General features: G+C 41.1%; 1 pseudogene; it reads right to left on the reverse strand.

Annotated features, from left to right (window-relative positions):
- The window catches only part of LOC103672641, a 51,315-nt pseudogene extending 33,740 nt beyond the window's left edge, over window positions 1-17,575 (reverse strand).
- Between the last annotated feature and the right edge of the window lie 9,099 nt (window positions 17,576-26,674).

The raw sequence follows: 26,674 nt of genomic DNA on the forward strand, positions 1-26,674 counted from the left end.
CTTTGCTGTGCGAAAGCTTTTTATTTTGATGAAGTCCCAGAAGTTCATTTTTGCTTCTGTTTCCCTTGCCTTTAGAGACATGCCTTGAAAGAAGTCGCTGTGGTTGATGTCAAAGAGGTTACTGCTTATGTTCTCCTCTAGGGTTTTGATGGATTCCTGTCTCACATTTAGTTCTTTCACCCATTTTGAGTTTATCTTTGTGTATGGTGTAAGAAAATGGTCCAGTTTCATTCTTCTGCATGTGGTTGTCCAGTTTTCCCAGCACCATTTATTGAAGAGACTGTCTTTTTTCCATTGGATAGTCTTTCCTGCTTTGTCGAAGATTAGTTGACCATAGAGTTGAGGGTCCATTTCTGGGGTCTCTATTCTGTTCCACTGATCTATGAGTCTGTTTTGTGCCAGTACCCTGCTGTCTTGATGATCACAGCTTTGTAATATAGCTTGAAGTCAGACATTGTGATGACTTCGGTTTTCTTTTTCAACAATCGCCTGGCGATTCTGGATCTTTTCTGGTTCCATACAAATTTTAGGATTGTTTGGTTCAGCTTTACGAAAAATGTCCACAGTATTTTGATAGGGATGGCACTGAAAGTGTAGATTCCTCTAGGCAGCATAGACATTTTCACAATGTTTATTCTTCCAATCCATGAGCATGGAATGTTTTTCTATCTCTTTGTGTCTTCCTCCATTTCTTTCATAAGTGTTCTGTAGTTTCTAGAGTATAGACCTTTTACCTCTTTGGTTAGGTTTATTTCTAGGTATCTTACGGGTTTTGGTGCTATTATAAATGGAATCGATTCCTCAATTTCTCTTTCTTCAGTTACATTGTTAGTGTATAGGAACACAACTGATGGAGCACCTGGGTGGCTCAGTTGTTAAGCGTCTGCCTTTGGCTCAGGTCATGATCCCAGGGTCCTGGGATCTAACCCCGCATTGGGCTCCCTGCTCAGTGGGAAGCCTGCTTCTCTCTCTCCCACTCCCCCTGCTTGTGTTCCCTCTCTTGCTGTCCCTCTCTCTGTCAAATAATAAATAAAATCTTTAAAAAAAAGAAAAAGAAACACAACTGATTTCTGTGCACTGATTTTGTATCCTGTCACGTTGCTGAATTGCTGTGAGTTCTAGTAATTTGGAGTGTTTTGGGTTTTCCACATGAAGTATCATGTCATCTGAGAAGAGAGAGTTTGACTTCCTTTTTGCCAATTGGAATGCCTTTTATTTCTTTTTGTTGTCTGATCACTGATGCTAGGATTTGTAGTACTATGTTGAACAAAAGTGGTGAGAGTGGGCATCCCTGTCGTGTTCCTGACCTTAAGGGAAAAGCTCTCAGTTTTTCCCCTTTGAAAATGATATTCGCTATGGGCTTTTCATAGATGGCTTTTACGATATTGAGGTATGTTCCTCTATCCCTATATCTTGAAGGCAACACCACCCAGGCAAAGACACCCGAGAAGCCAAGCAGCAGGCCCCTCCCCCAGAAGACAGACTGGAAGAACAAGTGAATGATAAGCTTATTTCCCACAGGACTGTAAAACTCCAGCGCCAGGGGAAAATAATATAGGGAGTTCCAGGTGTTCCCTCATGACTCATTTATACTTCAGGCTAAAATTTTATATTTCTTTCTTAGTTTCTTTTCTCATTTTTTCTTTTTTCTTTTTTTTTTTACCCTGTTCCCTTTTCAAATAAATTATTTCCTAACCTATGTTTCTAAGTCGCTTCTTAACATTTTTTTCACATCTATGTTTTATAGATGTGTGCCCCATACTAGCCCGTTTTTCACTCTATTCTACTTTATCTTGATATATATATTCTGATTTCTTTGCAATTTTGGGATATAGTGTCTTCTAACAGAGACCAAAAATCAATCAGGAACAGGCAGATCACCCTGCTTTGTCCACCCTGAGAGATTACAATCTCTCTCCCACCCCACCCTCCTTTTCTTCTTTTTTCCTTTTTCTTTTTTATTGTTTTGGGTCATCTTGGTTTTGGTTGTGTATCTGTGATAGCTTTCAACCACTTCGGATTATTTCTAGGGTACATTTTGCTTGGGTCGCGGTTGATATTTTGGACTCTATTCATTCACTCAGCCATCCCTCGACAGAATGACTAGAAAGAGAAACTCCCAACAAAGAAAAGAACCAAAGATAATGTCCTCCCCTACAGAACTAGTGGATATGGATATAAGCAAGAGGTTAGAGATAGACCTCAGGATAGCAATCATGAAGTCAATAGCTAGGCTTGATAAAAGCATCTGATTCTTGATTTCCTCTCGGATCATGATCTCATGGTTGTGAGATCGTGCCTGCAGTCGGGCTCCACGCTGGCCTCGGAGTCTACTTGGGATTCTCTCCCTCCCTCTCCCCTTCCATCCTCCACTTGCATACACGCTCTCTCTAAACAAAAAAACCAAACAAACAAAAAAAACCCAAACCTATAAAAAGTGTTTATTTACCCAATTATCAGTATATTATAAATGTGCTTAAAAGCTTTTAAAATTCCATTTATTGGGGCCCCTGGGTGTCTCAGTCAGTTAAGTGTCTGCCTTCAGCTCCGGTCATGATCTCCTGCTCCATGGGGAGTCTACTTCTCCCTCTTCCTCTCCCTCTGCCCCAACCCTACTCATTTTTTCTCTCTCTCTCTCAAATAAGTAAATAAAATCTTTTTTTTTAATTCTGTTTATTTACAACATACTGGGAATCATATTTAAACATCTTAGTCAGTTTGGGTGGCTATAACAAAAACACTAGTAACTGAGTGGCTTTTAAACAACGGACATCCAGTTCTCACAGTTCTAGAAAGTAAGAAGTGCAAGATCACAGTGCTGGCTGAGTTGGTGTCTGGTCAGAGCCCACCTCCTGGTTCACAGATGCCTTTTCACTGTCGCCTCACACAGTGGAAGGGACAAGCCGTCTCTCTCTCAGGTCCCTCTAATAAGAGACCTCACGACCGAAGCACCTCCCAAAGGCCCCACTGTCCAATATCATCACCTTGGGGGTTAGGTTTCAATATACAAATGGGAGGGGAGCAAACATTCAGTTCAGAGCAAACTGAAAAGTAAAACTTTCCCCTAATTGTGGGATCCAAGAGTCTAACTTCGGAGGTAGGAAAGTCATCAAGATCTGGTAGTTCCTTGGGCATAACTGATACTCACATAGACTTTCAGCATCTCATGAAAAGAATACATATAATCAGTCTCCCTTGAAATGTCAAAGTGAACCTTTATAATCTCTTCATGATAAATGTACTCTTTGTGTCCTAGAGACTTTACTAGAAGATGGAGTGGCCCTGGCAAAAAATTGACTGGTTTTGTTACCAACGTGCTGATAAATTAGAATCACTGATTTAATCAAATACCAAATGGGGGAAAAAAAGGCATACCTTTGAAAAGGAGATATTTCCAACACTCTCTGTCCCACTATTATCCCTGTTACCAAGGAAAGATCAGGCTCGGGTGTAGCCTTCAATTTAATATGTTAAATATTTAAAAGATTAGAAAGTCTGAGGGGAAAGAGTAGTCTCTACCAGAAGACAGCAATATCTGTGTCACCCCGGCAAGGCACACAAAGAGGAAAAAGACTGGACATGTTTCTCAATGACCACTTTACAGTGAGGACAGGGAACGATCAAGTCCAGGATATTAGCGGGCATGTTTCTGACAAGGAGAATTACTTTATGAGGTCAACTGAAGTGTGTCTCCCGGCTTGACATACACAAATGGAGGCTATCTCAGACAAACACAAAATGGTGTTGACATTTCCAAATAGAGTCAATGGACAAGGAATAAGATAAAAGCATTAAGTGCCCTCGATGGCTGCTTTAAATAGGCATAGTGGTGTTGTTGTTAGGAATGACCTATGTAAATGCTCCCAAGGTCATCGTTGGTATCCTCTGGTCTCCTATTATCTAACTCAGTCCAATGGAAGAAGCCCCGCCAAGGGGCTCCACTTCAGGGACAGCATTAACGACCTCATTTCCAGATTGTGATAAGCCAATATGAAGACCTTCTGTTAACTAGATTCTCATAGGGGGCGCCTGGGTGGCTCAGCTGATTAAGCATCTGCCTTCCGCTCAGGGCATGATCTCAGGGTCCTGGGATCGAGCCCCACATGGGAAGCCTGCTTCTCCCTCTCTCTCTGTGCTTCCCCCACACACACACACTTTCTCTCTCTCCCTCAAATAAATAGATAAAAACTTTTTTTAAAACACCTGGAAGCTCATAGTTGGTAGACCTTAAATTTCAATATGAAGAAAGGAGATGCCACCATCCACAACCCAAGCCCCATCAAGAAATCCAAGTTATCACCGAGCAACTTTGTATCACTTGGAATTTCTATCCTCATAGTTTACACCTAGTAGGGACACACCGTATTTGAAAAGACAGAATGAATTTGACACTTTCAAGAAGTTTTGTTTGCTCTTGATAGCACATCCCATCCTGTGCCTACTTCTTACGGCATATGCCAATCACCCCAGTTTTGGCCTTTAGTTGCCAAACGACCCCATAAAAAGCATTTGGGCCATAGCCATCATCTCTTTCATTATCAAGCACCTCGTGCATTATCAAGCACTATCCTAAGTTTAGGGAAGTTTGGGGTCGAAAAAAGTTACAATATATGGTCTGCCACATGAGAAATTGTCCATGCCTCTTCCTGTAAATCTGTGAAACATCCTATCTTGTCAAATTGTAAGAGTACAGGTTTTGCATTTAAAGAGTTACCCTGCAATGATACATTTCAAAGCCAGTTCTGCATGAAACTGATGTGGACATTCACTGGTGACATCTGTCACTTGGAATTTTTCCCTTAATAAAATTGACTGTGAGCAAGTAACAGAGGCTTATTGCTTCAGGACATCTGGCATATGGAAATAGCTCTTTGCAAAGAACCGAATGTTAAACTGTTTTCATTACAATGGGACCCTACCTGAGCCACATACAAGTTCGGCTACAGTGAAAGACTTTTTCCTCCATCCAAACAAAGTCTGCTATCTACCGCTCATGTGGCCCAAATGTTTCATGGGAGAATGAACAAATTATGCCTCTGAAGAGTAGCTGGGTATTTATTCTGACACAGCTTCCACAGGACAACCAGCAACCTCATTTGAAGTAAATTCCTTAGTCTGTTCCAATAAGAATAATAGTGTTGGGACTCTGCTCCCTGCTCTAAAGAGGGCAAATCCATTTGCTGCTGGAGAAAAGTCTCCGGGATGGATCTAACCTATTCGCTTTGTGGGTTTTGATGCTGCTGGGTCAGCCAATGATACTTCAAGCTGGTGCTGGTTTGGACACAGTCGAGAGAGCTCCGTGGAGTGTTTTTTCTTTAACAACTCAATCATGACTGCAAAAACACGATCAGTATCAGAGATGTGGAGTAGTAACTCGTCTTGACAGCAGTGAACTAATCAACATCCATCATTAGATTGTTCCAACATCTTTCACGATGGAATATCTGACTTAAAAAGAAACTGTCGGACAGGCTTCAGCGTCTCCACAGCATTCATCTGGAGCAATCTGCAGTGTTTATCTGTAGTTTAAATGCAAAAAGAAAAGAAAAATCACTCTAATGTTTCATGCAAGGCAGCTTCTGGAGCAAAATTAATAATGGCTGCAATTTGCGGAATGGTTCTCTCATGTTGTGTAGGCTAAATCCAACTAATTTAATTCCTTTGCAGTAATGGCTTAAAATATTGCAGAAGAAACATTCAAAACACCGTGAACGTGGAACAACTCTACAGTCCTCTGTTTACCGATCTCCTTTAGAGAATGCCCACCAACATTATTCTTGGCTCAATGACTTGTTTGCTTTCCCCCATCTATCTAGCACTGTTTTTCCAGATTCATCCATTTTCATTTTTGGTGAATTCTAATTGGCTCCCACTGAGGCTTGGCAGCCACCAAACGGATCATATGCCAGTTTAATTGACTCCAGGGATATTTAACAAATTGTTCACTATTTCACTGTGCACTGAAGGCTAGCCGTCACTACTGTTTTGTTTTTTTTTTTTCCTGTCACTATAACCATTGCGGCCATTATGACAGCCCTGCACATGATTTATTTTGTGGCGTAATTTACTGCGCGGGACAAATAATAATGCTTCACCACCTCCATCTCTTCCACCACTGAAAATATGAGATTAAAGATAGACTTCTGCTTTTACATGAAAAATAATGATTGCGAGCCTGTCAATTGCTAGCCAATTCAATTCCATATAACACCGGACACCTACAAAGACGTATTGAAATGAAATCATTGTGTGATAATTCATTCCATCCTTCCAAAATGAGCATTCAATCAGCTTTAAAAAAAATGCAATAGACCTATTCATCAGATGTTTAATGAATGAGTTCTAAATAACATGGGATCATAGAAAACATCTTTGAAATATTTGAATCCAAGCTTTGTTTCTTTAAAAACAAATCTATTAGAGGGGAAAAAAATTGCACTTCATCGTATTGTTTATAGACTACAAAGATTTCACTTCCTGGTAATAATTTATAAGGCAATGAGATGAAAATATGCAAATTTCCAAGAAGCATTCAACAGAGCAGGCTTTTCTTGTTTAGCGAAGTTTAGTTTCTTTGATTCTTTCAATCCGGTGAGTTAACGCTGAGTACCGCAGACATGCCACGCTACCCTACGGAGTGAACTGTGACTTATGGCTCTGGATTTGGCCAAATGCACAAACCGGAAGGACAGATGGGGGAGCAGCATGCAAAGATCAGGAGAGGCCCCTCTTAAATGAGAATATGCTATAATCAGAGACGGGAAGAGCGTTCTTCTGCTGACCTCTGGGGACAAAGCACATCGTGACCATTACATTGTGAATGAGCCCAAAGGCCAAATGGCAGAAGGTGCAGGGAGTTGATATAAATTTTACAACCTAATCCACTTTCCTCACATGAGAATTTAAAATTATAAAGCTCCATTTTCATGCAATGAGCACAAAAGGGCACTTCCCCAAACCTCCAGTAACCATCCATTCATTTCTTCACACTTTTTTTTCTTTTTTGTCTTCTGCCAGCTCTTGTCTTTCTTCTACCTCCCAACCCCGTGCCACGATTCCCGTGTTCGCTGCTCTGTTGGAGACCTGTTAGACTGGGCATCTGATGTGTTGCTGGAGCCATCCGTTTTGGAGACAGGTGCTCTAACATTCAGTGACATTATTAGGGCCAATGGAATAGCTCCTGGGGCATCTTCAGTGGCTCTGGTTGCCAGCTGTAAAAATAATTTGCTGAGCGCCTACTCTGTGCCTCGCACTGTCTCGGGCCCCAATGCTGCCTTAGGGAACAAACAGACCAGGGTCCTGAGGAGTCCCACTCCAGGCCAAAATCCTACGTGTAATCTCTCAGGCCTGACCGTAGCTAATTATAAGGTTTGAGCCTGGCAGGCTTCCCAGGGAACCTCCTGATGGTGGGGAGGTACTGGAAGACCTCTTCCTCCACTCTGACTCATGCTCAGTACTTTTCCACTCCTTGCCCTTTTCCTGCCCCCAATTCCCCCCTTCCACAAAATGGCGGGACCCTGTGGCTCAGTGCTCCCTCAGCAGTGTACGGATCTACCTGGTCCTCGCTCAGCTCCATTTATGAGTACATGGAACAGAGGGGAAGCCAGCACCTGCCTTCCCTTTGTGGCCTTTTGCTGACACTATTGCAATAAATGAGTAAAGGCTTGAGGGTTTGGCTCATTGTCTTAATTGACCCCTTGGACACCAGGCAGCTTTCTAACTAGTCCTTGCCCTCCTGAAGCTTACATTCTAGATGACTCTGTGATTTGGGTTAAAAACTCAATGACTTTCAAAAGTAAGTGTTAGAAGAAAGTTAGCACATTCATTATCAATAACTAGCTACTTAAGTCAAGTCTTTATTTCAGGACTGGTCATTAGGGAAGGTACAAAACACAAAATGTTGTCCAAGGTCCCAGCTTTGGGTAAGCATGCCCTGGAAGGTCTTAGTATGCCTTAGTTGCCTTGGGCTGCCATAACATAATACCACAGGCGGGGTGGCTTCAACAGCAGACATTAGTTTCTCAAAGTTCTGAAGGCTGGAAGCCCAAGATCAAGGTGAAGTGCCCCCAGATTCAATTCCTGATAAAGACCTGTTTCCTGGATTGTAGACAGCCACCTTCTTCCTGTGACCTTACATGGCAGGGAGACTGAGTTCTGGTCTCTCTTTCTCTTCTTAAAAGAACATTACTCCCATGATGGGAGCCCCATCCTCATGCCCTCATCTAAACCGAATTGCCTCCCAAAAGCCAACCTCGAAATACCATTACACTGAGGTTTAGGGCTTCAACATATGGATTTGGGAGGGATACAAACATTCAGTCCATAACAGTAGCCATGGGGCATTGTGATAGGTACCATATTTTTGAGAGTGATGGAGCACATTGAGAAGGGAGTTAATTGGGCATTTGTTTTGGTTTTGTTTTATTTATTTTGTTTGGTTTCTTTTTTTGTTTACCCAGCATTTTTCCTTTCAGAAACTGCTGTTCCCCCGTGATGGGTACCAGAGGTAGACAAACTCAAGGTTAAGGGCACAGTCATCTAGACAAGTCTCCCCAAAACTTCTGACACCAACTACAAAGAGGATGCCAAACTTCAAAGCCTGAAGGAACAGTCCCCACAAGGCTACCCTCACCTCAGAAGCTCAGAGGTTCCCAGAGCCATCCTAATTTCAGACCAGCTGGCTACAAATTTGGGGGCTCCCATGAGCACCCTCAGTTTACTAGAAGTATGGTTTTATTATAGCAAAATGGTACAAATTATAGCCAGAGATGCAGAAAATAAAGTGTGAGAGGGTTCTAAATATGCATTCTCAGGGATGCATTACGCTCCCAGCATCAAAATGTTACAACAATTAAAGAATATTGCCAACCAGGGAAACTCGCCCAAGCTTTGGTCTCCAGAGTTTCAGTGGGATTTCATTACTTAGGCATGACTCATTGAATCATTGCCCACATGGTTGGATTCAATTTCTAACCACCACCCTTCTCCTGATTTTAAGCTGATATCTCATGGCTTCAAGTCACAACTTTCTCATCAAATGGCTGATCTTTCTGGCGTGGCCGGGCCCTCGCCTTGAATCACCTCGTTAGAATAAACCACCAGATGTGGTCCAAGCTGCTAACCACGGATAACAAAGACACTCCCATCACTTTGGAAATTCTAAGGGCTTAGGGATTATGTCACAAGGGCCAGGACCTAGGCCAGATCTCTCTTTGGGTAAAGTTAATTCATTACTACACAGTGGGACTGCCAGCCACCTTACTCGCCATGGTCACCAGGAACATCCCAGCCTCTGAGGCTGCTCAGTGGGGATTCGGGGTGGAGCCTACCTCGGGCTGGATTTGGTAGAAACTGCGTATGTGTGCATGAGAGGAAGAGACAGACAAAGATATCTGACAATATCACTTGAGTCTCTGAATTCGGCCACACGGGAAATCTTCTAGACTTCAGTTACAAGAGCTGATAGATTCCTCTTTTTTTTTTTTTTTTTTTTTTTTTGGCTTAAGCTATTTCAAGTCAGTTTTCTGACACAGTCTAAAGAGTCTTGTCTAATACTTGCAGAATTTTTGTGAGTGTTGAAGTGGAGACAAAGGATGGTTCCAGACCACCTTTACCTCCTTTGTGAAGCTGCCCGTGATCATTCCTACTGTCTAGTTTTCTAAAAATACAACACGGATTGTTTTCATTTGAAGTTAAACAAGAAATTCAAATTGATCTATACCCCACAAGAAAGTCGTGATAATTGATCCATTGATAATTCAGTTACTTAAAAAATAATGTAAAGCACTATTTCACAAACCCCAAAGGACCATCATGATCTAGTTTAATCCCTCCCCCTCCCCACAACCAGTCACTATAATCAACGGGAATAATCCTACCACTAAGTTTTACTGATAAAAACATTTAAGAAGCTGAATGAAAGGTTATTCTCATTCAGAACCAGCTTTTAGAATTGCAGCTCTTAATCTGAGTGAAGCACCACTCCGTGTTATAACCATAGGTAATGTATAATAGATATACATGGATATTAAAAACTTTAGCGGTAAAGTACCCAAATTTGCAAATTATTTATTACGTAAAAGGTTTTAGAGTCAATACATAAGAACTATAAGCTTCAGTTGACAGGGTTCTGAAATATTATGTTTCTTTGCCCAATAAAAATAAACTTTTCAAAGTCTTCTGACTCAGTTTTAAAACATTTTCCATTCAGGCTTAAACGTCCTATTATGTATAATTTTATTGAAATTTCCTAACAGATAGCTCTATTTTGAGGCACCTCAGATCCCCTCAGATATACTGCCTCCCAGCCCATTCTGCTACCAAGTGTTGGTTGCTATGGGCCAACCGACACTTGCTCTACACATGCCGGGCCTGAACAACAGCTGCTCAAAGTTTTTGGCTTCTCTTAGAACTTCTACACTTGGATGAAGCTCCACACCACACAGGCCAGATGGTGCTACCTAGAATTAAATTCCCACCAGGTCTTGTGCTTTCAACCACTGGCCCGTGAATGAGGTTTGGAGGAGAAGCAGGTGGCATTCTGGTCTGAAAGCCATGCCCCAAGATGGACCAACGGGGATTCTAGGGAGATTCATTAGGTGGACAAAAGGAGGACGCCATTTTGTAGCTGACATGTGGTGCTGATTGGGTGACTTACCGCATTGGCATGAAGCAGCAGCTGGGCCTGCAATTGTCTTACTTTCTCAATTCACCTTCAGTGTTCCCGAATCCTAGGCCATGGGTGTGTGTTAAGCTCGAAGACAAAGAGCGCCCTCTTCTGCCAGACCACCTTCCCCACAGAGGTCGAAGGAAGCAAGAACAGACGTAGGCTTTCCTCATGGACTTCCAGCCTGCTCATCATCGTCTCTTCCCGACCACCTGCCCTGTGCACTCCAGCTCCTGCACCAAATACGGAGACAGCTTTATGGGACTGTCAAGCAAGTCCCCACAAGGGCATAAGCCAATTCCTGTGACAAATCCATGCGTAGAGTCTCCCCTTGGTTCTGCCTCTCTGGTTAACTGGAACTGATACACCTGGGGTAACCCTTAATGATGGAAAACAGGAAATGGGAAAAAAGCAGGCAAATGAATCCCTCCACTTCCCTCCACTTTTCCTACAGACTATTGCAAGGCATAGTGCTGTGCTGTAGCTCAGCCGGAAGCCTGTGTGGACATCCTTTGTGCCCACTTCCTGGCTTTATTTCTGCCCATTATGAAACGTAGCAAGCGTGGAGAGAGTCCAGTCTTCTCAGCAAGTCTAATAAGAGCCTTCCTGATCTGGTCCCTGCTGAGCTCACCAGCCATTATCATCTCCACATTACGTTATGGCCCTAATGAAATTCTTTCCGTGCCTTGAAGGTCACTTGTACTCTCTCCCCCGTGGGCCTTCACACAGGAAGTTCCCAAGCGTACTCTTCTCATCTCTGTCCTTCCCAACCCCATCCTTCAGTTCTCAAATTTGGCATCACTTTCTCCCAGAAACCCTCTCGAGTCCCTTAGACTAGGGAGGACGTGACCCATAACTCCCTGCTCTTTTCCTTCCGTAACACCTGTCACACGGGACTATAATTGCTTGTTTAGTTATTTCCCCCACCAGACTGTGTAACTCGTCTTCACTTACCGCCACGTGCCTAATGCGAAATACAAGGCCCGGCCCACAGGAGACGCTCTATAAATATTTGATGGATGAATGACCATCATTTTAAAGAGACAGCACGGCTCCCAGGCAGGGCTAATTTCACCATGATATGATTAAATGTATTGATATGTCTAAATAAAGAATGTATAAATCATTAAAGGAGCTGGTCAGTTAGGAAACATAGAAGAAGGGGAGTCACTGAGGTAAATGGTAGAATGCCTATCCAAGCATATCCGGAGATGAAGGAGAGTTAGCTAATGGACTTCAAATATTGTGGTCCCATTAGTAAGAACATCCCTTTTATGAAATGGATACGTTCAACTCTTTTAGCCGGATGCCATTAACTCCCTAGTTTCTAATTTCATTCTCATGTAGCAGTTTTGTAGTATTATTTGACTTGCCATGTCAGTCTGTCCACGAGGAGGCCATGTAGACTCTAAGTACTCCAAATCTCTGTGACAGTGATTTCTCATTATGAATTAATGAATTATCTGCAGGTCAGAGTGTGCACCGATCATGAACGGAGGTGGACGGGGTCCCATCCACTCTTTGCTCTGTGGACATCTCAACTGCTCTTACTTCACTTCTCAGGTTCCGTGGCCAACACTTGCTGGAATAAGGAGCTAAAGGCCCACAGGGTGGAAGGAGTTAGGACCGGGGCAGGGGTCATGTGCCATAACTGTCGTTCTTTCCAGGCCTCAGTGGATTCCTGGCTAGTTCAAGATTCTTTGTCAAGGAACCACAGCAAATCAACAGGCAGTTCTTGTAACATTTTGTTCTTTGGCACATGGAGGGAGTTATCTTCAAATTTACTCACCAACCGGAGTAATTTCTTAGTCATACTGACCAAAAGAGCACAAAAATGAAAGATTGTTTAAAAGCAATTTTTTAAAGTGACCATGTGAAGGTTGCTAAAAATACAGACTCTTGGAGCATGAGAGACTATGGACTCTGAGAAGCAAACTGAGGGCTTCAGAGGGGAGGGGGTGGGGGAATGGGATATACCGGTGATGGGTAGTAAGGAGGGCACGTATTGCATGGTGCACTGGGTGTTGTATGCAACTAATGAATCATCACACTTTACATCAGAAACCAGGAATGTACTGTATGGTGACTAACATAATATAATAAAAAAACATTAAAATAAAAAAAAATACAGACTCTTGGATCAGATACTCCAGAGCAAAGTTTTAGGTTCATTTAAAATGACAGAAAATAAGAGTTCTAAACAAAATAAAATAGATGGTCTTCCCTTGTTGCTGAAACAAAAAAGCAGAAAATTCTAAGAACCCTTATTTCCATAAACACTATGTATGATAAAAGTGACAAGTGAAACTTTGACAAGTGAAATACAGTTTATTAGTCTTCTGTATACTTGAGGGAAAGACTAATGGTTTAAATTTCAATTTTTGTAACATAAATGAAATTAGCAGCATCAATTTAGTAAAGGACTAATGCAAGAAACCCGAGTAAAAATTGTACAACTGACGCGGGAACCTTGTAGAAATATATGCCTCACACCTCACGTATGCTCTGCAGCAGCAAGTAAAAATGTCAGCAATTAATGCTCTGTTTCATCCAGGAAGGTACAACTCCTCCTTTAGATCCTTGTCCTTTAAAACCAAAAAGGACATGAGATAATTGGAAACAGTCTTGGAACCGTGCTCCTTATGAATTTTTCTGTGAGTGGGTGTTGGTCTATGGCCTTCTTTCTGTTCTTACATTGGAGAAGGGGGTCCAGTTAATTTCATGCAAAATACCAGCGTATTTAGCATTAGACTATACTTTTCATTTCTCTGATGGCTTGAGCAAAGTATGAGTTTCCTTTAATTAAAATGTGCACAGGGAATGCTAATGAAAATTTTGCTAAGGTTACAACACCTTTCGAAAACAAACCTAATCGCACACTGAAGAGAACACAGAGAGAAGAATGAAGAAAAGAAGAAAAACATTTAAAACTAATCAAAAAGACAAGCTAAAATAACTTTCATCAATCCCTTGACATTTGGCACCCTGAAAACGATAGCTTAGCATTTCAAGAGGAGAAGAAAATGAGATGAAGATGTTTCACTTGCTAATAAAAACAGAGGTAAGAATGACATTGCAGGATGGGGCGCCTGGGTGGCTCAGTCGGTTAAGCATCTGCCTTCTGCTCAGGGGTCTGATCTCGGGGTCCTGGGATCAAGTCCCGCATCGAGCTCCCGGCTCAGCAGGGAGTCTGCTTCTCCCGCTTCCTCTGCCCCTTCCGCTGCTTGTGCATGCTTTCTCTCTCTCTCAAATAAATAAAAATCTTAAAAAAAAAAAAAAAAGAATGACATTGCAGGAATCTGAAAAGGCAAACAAAAAGTATCAGAGTGTAATCACTCCATGAGCTGGGAGGTAGACGCTCGCTCTTTAACGTAAGTGGAGGCAAACACAAGATTGCAAACTGTTTTATCGTTTGTTTCCCACATTTTGTAAGTTGTTTTTTGTTTGTTCGTTTGTTTGTTTTTCCTCCCAGTCCTCCGTCTTCCTTAGATGAGACATGACACCATGGCTCTTTTTGTTAGTGTGCTGGAAATCATTCATAGAATGAGTGGCACCCACAGAAGACTGGAGGGACATTAGTGTTCAAAGGGACTCGAGTATCTAACTTTTATTTTGAAGGTAAAAAAGCACCACCACCACCAACAGGAGACCAAAGAGAGCCCTCAGATAGCCCATCAGTCTGCAGCTGGGGCAGAACCTCAGGTCCACTGTTTCCACCAGCACACGTGCTCCCTCCATCCCTCGGAGTTTAGCACAGAAATGACCCCGGATCAAGATCGGGATCCCTGGTCTTGAGATCAGCCTTCGCTGCTCATCGCATGTGTGATCTGGGCAAACTTCGGTGACTTTGGCGGGCCAGTTTCCTGACCTTTAAAACAAGGGAATGGACTTGATGTCTGTAGGTTCTCGTCCACGTCTACATTAATCCGACCCTGTGGTAATCCTCCAGCTGAAAACAGCCATCTATCCCCTCTTTTAATGAAAGTAAATTTGGATTTATAGAATAAAAGAAGCTTCTGGTTTTACTGTTCTCGATCAATGACTCCTTCTCCTTGGATGGCCCTTGCCACACCCAGAAGATTTCATTTGCAGACTATGCATCTGAATTCAGTTAGACCTTGGGACACCGCCCTCAGGAAGTCCTCCCTGGGAGGCTCACATGGAATGCTTAGTTCTGGGCTGAGGTGGGGACCCTGGACTCACTAGGCGCCTCAAGTTCATACTTGAAGTTCGCTCAGACTTGAAGTGCCAGGGAAACCCTTGAATGTCGCCATGACATCATAATCCTCTACAGATGATTTAGGACTTCCCATCTAAGTCACCTTCCCCTAAACTAACATTTCCACAGCTGCCCATCTTAGGGCCAATGAACAGGCTTTCAAAGAGAGGTCCGTGCTCTTCGTCTTCCTAAAGGGGCTCGCCAAAGGGGCTCGCCAAAGGGGCTAATCGAAAGGAAAAGAAGAAGCACATGGTTTCTTTACCATATAACTCAAAAGAGTGATCGTCAGACAAGAAATATTATCAAATGGTTTCTATTATGAGCTGAACTTGTCTCCCCCCACCAAGTTCATATGCTGGAGTCCTAACCACCAGTACCTCAGAATATGACTGTATTTGGAAATAAGATCTTTAAAGAGGTCACTAAGTTAAACGAAGTCACTACAGTGGACACTAATCCAATCAGGCTGGTGTCCTTCTAAGAAGAGGAAATTTGGACACAGTTACAGAGGAAAGGCCAGGTGAAGACACAGGGAGACGACAGCCACCTGCAAGCCCAGGAAAGGGGTCTTGGAAGAAAACCAACCCTCTCGACACCCTGATCTCAGACTTCAAGCCTGCAGGACCGTGAGAAAAATAATTTGTTGTCTAAGCCACCTAACCCGTGGTACTTTGTTCTGGCAACCTAACAAACTAAGATAGTTTCCGCTTTTGTGTTACTAGTAGGCCTCTTTGTTATAAGAGGAACACATGTTCAGTGGCGACACCGGAAGCTCTGTGAGGACAGTACTCCATCTGCTGTAGTCACTACCTTATCCGTGGTGCCCACCGGGGTGCCCAATATGCAGCAGATGCCCCCAAAGTATTTGTTGACTGATCACAGACAAATTTAAAATTACGAACAAGTATTAATAAAAATCACAAATCACGGGCAATCCCACTGACCACCGAAAACCATTATTCCCACATAGTATTATTTCCTCTTAGCCATTAAATATTCCTCAAAAACATCACCGGCATCTCTTGGAAAGATACCTGACTGAAACTGGGAGGCACACACACCATCATTTTTAACTACTCCCTTACTATTAGGTATTTAAATTGTTTCCATTTCTGTCATTATAAAAAATACCATAAAAGCTATCCTTGTAAAACATATTATTGTGTCCTGTTTCCTCTGAGTAGATTTCTAGAAACGGGGTGCTTAAGTCAGATGTATACTTGTTAGTAAGGTTTTAACATATATGTCATGTTTTTATTATTTAGGGTTTTGTCAGTTCATACTCCCCCATCAGTATATTGGGTTTCTAGCTTCCAATAATAATTATTAGAATTCCAATATTAATTAAGCATTTACTCTGGGTCAGATACTAAACACTTTATAAGCATTACTTCACTGAAATTTCTCAAAACCCTTGTGAGGTGGTTACTAACATTATCTGCATCTTCCAGAACAGGAAATAGTCACAGAGAAAACACACGACATGCCTGTGTCCGCTTTGATAGTAAGAGGAAGAGCTAAGAAGCAAAACCAGTCTATCTGATTCTAGTAGCTCCCCGGTACCTTTTGCCAACACAGGGAATTACAGTTTCTTTTATCTTTGCAAACTTGATAGACAAAAACAGATTGCTTTTGTTTGAATTGTAGGCTTATTAATGCCTTGGCACCCATCTACGCTGGTTGCTTTATTGTTTTTTCAGAGTGGATTGTCTGTCTCTGTTCTTTGCTTTGTCTGCTATCAATGTGCAACACAGGCAGCAGCTGGAAGGGGAAGTTGCCCTGCACTCCCGATACTCCTGCAGACTCCCCGAACCCTAATCTCATTCAGATTTGGAACAGATAAGTTCTGATTAGTCATTGCAGTCAAATTTGCAAGGGAGTCTCATCATCTCATCAGCAATACGCATTTGGAGATAACCCACCCAGCCACTAATTTTATTTTATGCCTTTTTTTAACAATTTTATTTTATGCTTTTTTAAAACAATTTTATTTATTTGAGAGAAAGTGAGTGAGAGAGCATGGGGGGAGGGTCAGAGGGAGAAGCAGACTCCCTGCTGAGCAGGGAGCCCAATGCGGACTCGATCCCAGGGCTCTGGGATCAAGACCTGAGCCGAAGGCAGCCACTTAACCGACTGAGCCACCCAGGCGGCCCAATTTTTTGCCTTTTTCTTTTGCTAATGTTATGAGGTATTTCAATGGCATGGTTTCCTAATTTCTTCTTATTAAATCCAATTTTATGGCACTTCACAAAAACCCGACACTTTTCCCTCCAATTGTGGAAGGAAAGAAACAATGGGGGAGAAAAGGCAGAGCCAACACTTCCTCAGGCTCCCCTTTCGCGTCGTGTGATCACTGCAGGAAAAATGTGAGGGCAGCCCCGGCCTGAGCACACACCACCCAGCACGGTCTCCGCGTGTGCCTGGTGGCCCACAGGGAGCGGAGAGAGGAGGATTGTTTTATACCGGGAACCGGCGTTAGCGGAGCAGAAACATTTACCTGGGAGACGGGTTCCATGTGTGGGAGGGGTAATGACATGTTGAGGAGCTGCATTCAGGGTAAGAGAAGCCGCTAAGCCCTGGCAGTCACGCAGCGCCCCGCGAAGGCTCTGTGCCGTCGGGTCCAAGTGCTCCCGGGGGCGGGGCCGAGCCAAGGCTCAGCTCATGACGCGGAGCTCATGTCTGCAAACAGACTCCTCGATGACACAGCAGCTTGAGTCTGGAGAGCAAGAGGAGCTTCCTTATTCAAGATTTTCCGTTCCACATTTAGAATTCGAATATAGGAACGACCCCTGAGCTGCCCCCGCACCCCCGCACCTGCTGTGGGTTTGTCTTCGCTAATTTAAAGAGAAGGAGAAAACTTCTTTCCCGGAGACCCAGATCTTTGGGCCCCAGCGGATGTGTGCATTAAGACGTGCTGATCCTTTAATAATAAAGAGCAGTCTCCGGATTGTTGACCTCCAGCCCGCTTCGGCTTAGCAGTAGCCCCAGTCAGCAGCGTCTGTGGGAAAACCAAGCCGAAGGGAGTGAAAGTGTTTAGGCAGCAGCATTAGTGCGGACAGGGACGAGTCCCCGGGCCTGGGGCTCCTTCACCTGCTGCTGAGCCGCTGTTCACAACAGCCAGGTGGCCGGGAAAGCATATGCGTGGGGGTTCCTCTCTGCCAAAGCCTTCCCCGCAAGCTCCCCCCCCCCCCTGGGTTCGAGCAATTGTGTCACGCTGGGAGCTTCAGTGCAGATCATTCTGTAACCACTATCAAATCATACAAGTATCAGAGTCGACGCTGCTTTAATCAAATTCCAAAGGAAGTATTATTAATATGCAGCTGTGAGCAAAAGAATACATAGTCTCTTTGAAAGGCTGTATTACACAAAGTAGCCAATTAGGATGACCTTAAAGCAGTTCTAGAAAGCAGTTCACCTCATCATTAGTGCCTCCAAGAGCGAGCATGCAGAAGAACGTGGCTGACAGTACGCACGCTGTCCAAAGTGCAGCGGCTCCTTGTCACCCCGGCAGCCTTGCTGGAAGACCAGGGAAGGAGCCGTCACTACCACACCCCAGCAAGGTGCCCTGGCAATTCTGCTCTTCTCGGCAAGGGCCCAGGGAGCCACACAGCTGCCCACGTACTCAAAGAAGGATCAGCTAAAGCCCCGCTCAGCCCCGCTTTCTGTTGACCTGGATAAATCCAGATACCCACTTCATTTTCGCTAAGGGGATAGAAGGAGACCTGCTCAGACACCAGCTGAATGCCGTGGCCCACAAGCAGGTTTTATTGGGGTCCGTGAATATAAGTGGACAGGGACACTATGCTCTTTTTTTCCAGATGCCAGATATGGCATAATTGGGATTCTGAAAAGAGATTAATCTAATAAATGGATTCAAAAGGCCAACTCATTCAAATGCCTCTCCAAAGAAAAGGTTACTATATCCTAGACTGATACCAATTTTATCCAGTGAACAATTTGTTGGAAGCCATTATTTTTAAAACCGCATTCTGTGTTATCCGTCACCTTTCATAAGCAAAAATACTTCATATTTTAAAACAAAGCAAAACAAAGGTTTTTCCCCCCTCAGAAGATAGAAGTACTGTAGTTGGGATAAATTGTTCTACAATTGCTTGGAAATTAGAAATGCAGTTGAGTTTAACTGGGGTAATCTTTATCCAAAATTATATCAAGTATGAATACTAAGACTAAATCTTAATTACCAGGAAAAGATAATTACATGCTAAGCAAATAAAGCCAATAAAAATCATTAGTAAAACTTGCTAATCAATCACTCAAATCCTATTTGACCATCCAGAAGCCCAAGAGTGTGCAGAGCAGGGGGGATGGGACGTTAAATAAAAGGATACTTCCGAGAATCCCAGAGACTGACAAAGGGGTGACAATGTCCATGAGTAATATTTGCAAAAGTGAAATTAGAGATAGTGCTATCAGCTGCTAACATGCCAGTTTCTAAAATATCATGAACAAGGCCAGCCATTTCCTGATGGTCCTTTAAGATGCTTCTAGCAAAGTTTATCTATTTATAGCTTCTGATTGCCACTACACCATTCAAGTGGCTAAGACAGAGAAATATGACCTCAAATAGTTTTGCACTGTTTCCTTTCCTCAGAGGAAATAGGTTGTCTTCAAAATTAGCTCCTCAGCCAGTCTTTCCTATTGACCCTTCCCCAGTCAACTTGAGAGGACCCCTGCACCCAGGGGGAGATGCCTGGGTCAAGAGGCACTGACTTACACTCTCAACACTTTAACTTAACCCCCTCCTTGATTGTTGTTTATTTTAAAAGCCAAATGCTCTGAAAAGACAGACAAACATTCAAAGGCGTAAACAATGAGAAGCCAAGGAACAGAGGAGGAGCAAGAGAAGTAGAAAATACTGGAATAATGATAGGAGAAAACAGTCTCTGTGCATATGAAAATTCACCATGGGTGAAGACAGAGCGTCTGGGCAGTTGCCAGGCCCAGACAGGTGAAGAGACTTACTGTAAATAAAAGAATTCATCAGCAGGGAGATGATAGAAATGAAAACTTCAGAAGTTCATCAAGGACACTTAGACAGATCTTCTCTCTAGGGATAAGGAATAGATTTTTTTAAACATATGAGTATGCCCCACTGAGGTGGATATCAGAGGCCTAATGAAGAGTCAAAAATTTAATTCTCACCAAATAGTAAGGAGGCCAGCCTCACTGCAGTGCCCGTGCAGTCCATGTGGGAGCCAGAACTCCCATCCTGGCTCAGGTGTAACAGGGAACCTCCTTGTGCTGGTGTCAGCAGAGGCCCAACAGGGAATATTGCTACCTCCACCTAGCAATAATATGGTAGTTCTTCCCCTTTTCCTGAAAACTGTCAGAAACTGCCAATTAAAACAAAAGATTTAAGTAAGATCCAGAGACTCCTAACATTATATGAAAATGTCCACATTTCCATCAGAAATCACCCATCATGCCAAGAACCACAAAGATCGCAAACCAAATGCAAAAAGGCATTAAATGATTATCACCACCAAGTGACAGGAACGTTGGAATTATTTAACAAGTATTTTAAAGCAGCCATGATAAAAAAAAATCCTTCAAAAAGCAATTATGAACACACTGAAATGAAAAAACAGAAGGCCTTAGCAAAAAAAGTTGAAAATCTCAGAAAAGAACTAGAAGATAATAAAGAAGAGCCAAATGGAAATTTTAGAACTGAAATTGATACAATAATTAAATAATAATCCCAGTGGATGGACTCAACAACAGGATGAAGAGGACAAAGGAAAGAATTAGTGAACCGAAAGATGGAACAGTAGAAATGATCCAATTTGAACAACAGAGAAAAAAACTGAAGAGAGACTCAGACCTGTAGGACTATAAAGAAATATTCAGTATTCATGTCATTGAATCTCAGAAGGAAAAGAGAAAGAAGTTTGGGCTAAAAATTCCCTTGTAGAAATAATGGCTGAAAACTTCCCAAATCTGGCAAGAAACATAAAGCTACAAATTCAAGAAGCTGAGTCAACCCCAAAAGAGATACACTCAAAGAAATTCATGCCAAGATGTTTGATCATTAAACTTCCAAAAACTAAGACAGAGAAAAATCTCAAAAATAGCCAAAGAAAAATAGCATTATTATGGTTCGGGGAAAACTATACGAACAACAGTGAATTTCTTATCAGACACTATGGAAGTCTGAAGGAAGTGACACATTTTTCAAGTGCTGAAAGAAAAGAATTGACAACCTCAAATCCTACACCCAGCAAAGATATCCCTAAAGAATGAAGAGGAAATCACGACATTCACAGATTAAAGAAAACAAAAAGAATCTGTCACCAGCTGACCTACCCTAAAAGGATGGAGAGAAAAAAATCTCGAAGCAAAAAAGAAATAATAAAAGAAGGAAACTTGGAACATCGGCAAGGAAGACAAAACAAGTAAGCAAAAATATAAATAAATACGGTAAGCTTTTCTTATCTCCTTGAGCTTTCCAAATTGTTTTCTGATTTTAGCAAAAATCATAACACTGTCTGATGTGGTTCTAAATTTATGTAGAAAAAATATTTAAAACAATTATAGTCTATCCTCATTGTTTACAGATCCTATATTTGCAAATTCATTGGCTTATTACAATTTAATAAATTTTTACAGTATTTGCAGACAAGTGCCAACTAGCAGAAAATCTGAGTCATTGACATACATGTTCCAAACTGAGGCCAAACAAGGTGACATTCTCTCTTCTTGTTTCAACTCTCATACTGTAAACAAATGCTTTCTCCATCTACCTAGTGTGACGTTTTTCATGCTTTTTATTTATGAATAAATGCTGTTTAAAATGGCCTCCAAGTGCAATGCTGAAGTTCTGTCTTGTGTTTCAAAGTGCAAGAAGGTTGTAATGTGCTTTATGGAGAAAATATATGTGTTAAATAAGCTTCATTCAGGCATGAGTTATAGTGCCGTCAGCCATGAGTTCAATATTACTGAATCAACAATATATATTAAATAAGGTGTCTTTAAATGGAAACATACATAAAACAGTTATGTATTGATCCGTTGATGAAAATGTAACCTGAGGCTTGAAGGAATTTAACTCCGTATTTCCCCTAGGAGAAGTGATTTAGTATTTGCTAATTCGGAGTTCACAGAACCCTTATAAAACAACTACCGTGATGATGAAATCAACAGTATGTCATAGACAAGGGGAAGTGAAGGAATGTAAAGAGAGGTAAAATTTCTGTACTTCACTTGGACTGGTAAAATGATGACACCTAATTATTAAATGTAATGCCGAGAGAATAACTAAAGAAACTACACAAGAAGATATACACTCTACAGAAAAACACTCGACAGAAAAATCAAAACGAAATTTAAAATTTTTTCAAGTAACTCATATGGGGAAAAATTGAAAAATGAAAAAGAGAAAACAAACAGAAAATGAAAAATAAAATAGCAGTCTTAATCCCCAACACAGCAATTAGTTATATTCAATGTAAATGGTCTTTTAAGAGCAATTAAAAGACAGAGATTGGCAAGGTAATTAATAAACGACCCAACTATTTGCTGTCTATAAAAAACTCACTTCAAGGGGTGGCTCAGTGGCTCAGTTGGTTAAGCGTCTGCCTTTGGCTCAGGTCATGATCCCAGAGTCCTGGGATTGAGCCCCACATCAGGCTCGCTGCTCAGCGGGGAGTTTGCTTCTTCCTCTGCCTCTCCCTCCCACCCCTGGCTTGTGCTCTCTCTCTCACTCATTTTCTCTCTCTCTATAAATAAATAAAATCTTAAAAAAAAAAAAGAAACTCACTTCAAATATAAAAGTATAAGTAGGCTGAAAGTAAAAGGATGGAAAAGATATGTCACATATACATTAATATCAGACTAAGTCGACTTAACAAAGAAAATTACCAAAGACAGAGGGGGAACATTATATAATGATAAAAGGGTCACTCCACCAAAGGACACAGTAATCCTAAACATGCATGCACCAAACAACAAAACTGCAGAATGTGAAGCAAAAACTGATAAAGCTGAAAGGAGAAAGACAAATTCAATTTAGAGTCAGAAACTTCAATATCTCACTTTCAACAATTAATAGAACAACTAGACAGAAAACCAGCCAGGATATCAAAGGACTCACAACACCATCAACCAACAGGATCTAAAAGACCTTTAGAGAACACTCCATCCACAGCAGCCAAATGTACATTCTTTTCAAGTCCCCATGAAAGATACACAAAAATAGACCAAATCCAGGGCCATAAAACAAACCGCAAAAAAACTTAAAAGAATTGAACTTTTACAGTGTTTTCTGCAACCACAATGAAGTCAAACTAGAAATCAGTAGCAGAAAGATAACAAGAAAATCTCTAACACTTGGAAACTGAACAACACATTTCTTTTTTTTTTTTAAGATTTTATTTTTTATTTATTTGACAGAGAGAGAGACAGCCAGCGAGAGAGGGAACACAAGCAGGGGGAGTGGGAGAGGAAGAAGCAGGCTCCCAGTGGAGGAGCCTAATGTGGGGCTCCATCCCATAACGCCGGGATCACGCCCTGAGCCGAAGGCAGATGCTTAACGACTGAGCCACCCAGGCGCCCCATGAACAACACATTTTTAAGTAATCTATGGGTCGAAGAGAAAATTTCAAGGTGAATTAAAAAATACATTGCACTAACTAAGAATGAGAATGCAATGCATCAAAATTTATAGGACATAACTAAAGCAATGTGGAGGGGAAATTCTATAGTACTAAATACAGACATCAGAAAAAAAGAAAAGTCTCAAATTAATCATCTAAGCTTCCACCTCAAAAACATAGACAAAGAAAAGCAAAAATAAATCCAAAGCGAGCAGAAGGAAGGGAATATAAAGATAGTGGAAATCAATGAATTGAAAACAAAGAGAGAGAGAGAGAAAATAGTAAAACAAAAAGCTTACTGAAAAAAAATTGACAAACTTGTAGCAAGACTGAGAGAGAGACACACACAAAATACCAGTACATGTAGGAATGGAACATGGAATATCACTACAGACCATGCAGACAGTAAGAAAGTAATAAGGGGACACTATCAACCCTACACACAGAAATCTGACAACTTACATGACATGAATTACTTCCTTGAACAACACAAACTGTCAGAACTCACTCAATAAGATATAGATAATTTTTGAACAGCCCTCTAACAATTAAGGAAATTGAATTCACAATTTTAAGCCTCCAGGCTTACAAACTTCACATAAGATTTCTCCCAAACTTTAAAGAATTAACACCAATTGCACACAATCCTTCAGATAATAGAAAAGGTGAGAACACTTCCCAATTTATTTACAAAGCTAGTATTACCCTAATACGATAACCAAAGATAGTACAAATAAAACTACAGAATAATATACTATGTTAATATAGATGCAAAATACTAGTAAATAGTAATATATAAAAAGAATTAGCTACTATAACCAGGGGGTTTTATTCTATAAATGTAGGGCTAGTTTGATATTTTTAAATCAATCTGGATATTTCATAATATTAACAGACTACAGAAAAAAGTTACATGATTACATCAATTGATGAAGAAAAGTCATTGACAAAATTTAACACGTGTTCATGGTAAAAGCCCTCAGAATATTGGGAATAGAGGAAAACTTTCTCTACTTGATAAAGAGCATCTAAAAATAATCCAGAGCCAGCCTTACACTTAATGGTAAAAGACTGAAAGCTTTCCTAAGATTGAGAAAAAGAGGATGTTCGCTCTCACCAATCTTATTCAACATAGTGCTGAAAGTTCTAGCCAGTTCATGGGGCGCCTGGGTGGCTCAGTCGTTAAGCATCTGCCTTCAGCTCAGGGCCCGATCCCAAGGTCCTGGGATCGAGCCCCGCATTGGGCTCCCTGCTCCGCTGGGAGCCTGCTTCTTCCTCTCCCACTCCCCCTGCTTGTGTTCCCTCTCTTGCTGGCTGTCTCTACCTCTGTCAAATAAATAAATAAAATCTTTAAAAATAAAAAAAGTTCTAGCCAGTTCAGACAAGAAAAATGAAAACAATAAAAAGACATACAGACCAGAATGGAAGAAATGAAACTGTCTATATTTGCAGATGACATGATTTCTATATATAAATGTCAAAAGAATCTACAAAAAGACTCCTAGAACAACAAGTGAGTTCAGCAAGGTCACTGGATATAAGGTAAATATAGGCTGGTGATGGGTAGTAAGGAGGGCACGTATTGCATGGTGCACTGGGTGTTACACGCAAGTAATGAATCATGGAACTTTACATCAAAAACCAGGGATGTACTGTATGGTGACTAACATAATAAAATAAAAAACTATTATAAAAAATTTAAATAAACAAAAAAATAAGTCCAACTCTCCTAACAAAAATTAATTATAAAAAAACAAAAAACCTGAATTTATAGAAAAAGAGATCAGACTTGCGCTTATCAGAGGCAGAAGGTCGCAGGAGGGGAAATTGGAGGAAGGGGGTCAAAAGGAAGTACAAACTTCCAGTTCTGAGATAAATAAGCAAGAAGTAGGTAATGTGCAACGTGATGACTGTAGCTAGCACTGCTGTGTGACATACAGGAAAGTTGTTAAGAAGGTAAATCATATGAGTTCTCATCACAAGAAGAAAATCTTTTTTCTTATTTCTTTTTTTAATCGTATCTATATGAGAAGATGGATGTTAACTGAACTTATTGTGGTAGTCATTTCACAATATATGTAAATCAAGCCATCATGCTGTATGCCTTAAACTTAAACAGTGACGTATCTCAATTATTTCTCAATAAATGTGGGGAAAAATCAAGCGTATTTGTACATACAAGCAATGAACACACAAACACCTAATACAACAATGCGATATCATTTACAACCTGTCAAAAAATGAAACACTAAGTATAAATCTAACAAAACTTATCTTTGGGACTTGTACGATAACAACTACGTAACACTGATGAAAGAAATCAGAGAAGATCCGAATAAATGGAGAGATATACAATGTTCATGGATTGAAAGACTCAACAGAGTAAAGGTGTCAGTTGTCCCCAGATTGATTTAATATAAATTCTATCAAAATCTCAGCAAGATTCTTTTGCAAACACTACACAAGATTATATCAAACCTTATATATAAAGACGAAGGAACTAGAATAGCTAAAATAATTTTGAAAAAGAAGAACAAAGTAAGAGGAATCAGTCTAGCTGATCTGAGGACATACTGTACAGGTATTGTAATCAAGACTGGATAACTGGTGAAGGAACATACACATAGATCGATGTAACAGACCAGCAAACCCAGAAATATACCCAGACAAATATGCCCGACTAACTTTGCCAAAGGTGCAAAAGCAGTTCAATGGAGAAAAGACAGCCTTTTCAACAAATGGTGCTGGAGCAATTGGACACCCACAGGCAAAAACATAAACTTCATTCTGTCTCACACTTTATGGAAAAACGAACTAAAAATGTATCACAAACTTAAAATGTAAAACTAAAAATTTTTAGAAAAAAAGAGGAAAAATTCTTCAGGACTGAGGTAAAGATTTCTTAGACTTGACACCAGAAGCACAATCCAGAAGGTAAAAATTGACAAATGGGGCTTCATAAAATTTAAAAACTTTTGCTCAATAGAAGACTCTCCTAAGAGGATTAAAAGACAAGCTACAGGCTCGGGGAAAAAATATTTACAAGTGCTATATTTGACAAGGGACTAATATCTAGACTATATAAGGAACTTCCAAACTCAACAGTAAGAAAAATTAAAAATCCAGTTAGAACATGAGCAAAAGACATGAAGAAACATTTCACCGAAGAAGACATAA

This window comes from Ursus maritimus, unplaced genomic scaffold (assembly GCF_017311325.1).
Source record: "Ursus maritimus isolate PB19 unplaced genomic scaffold, ASM1731132v1 scaffold_31, whole genome shotgun sequence".
In the NCBI taxonomy this organism is placed as follows: Eukaryota; Metazoa; Chordata; class Mammalia; order Carnivora; family Ursidae; genus Ursus; species Ursus maritimus.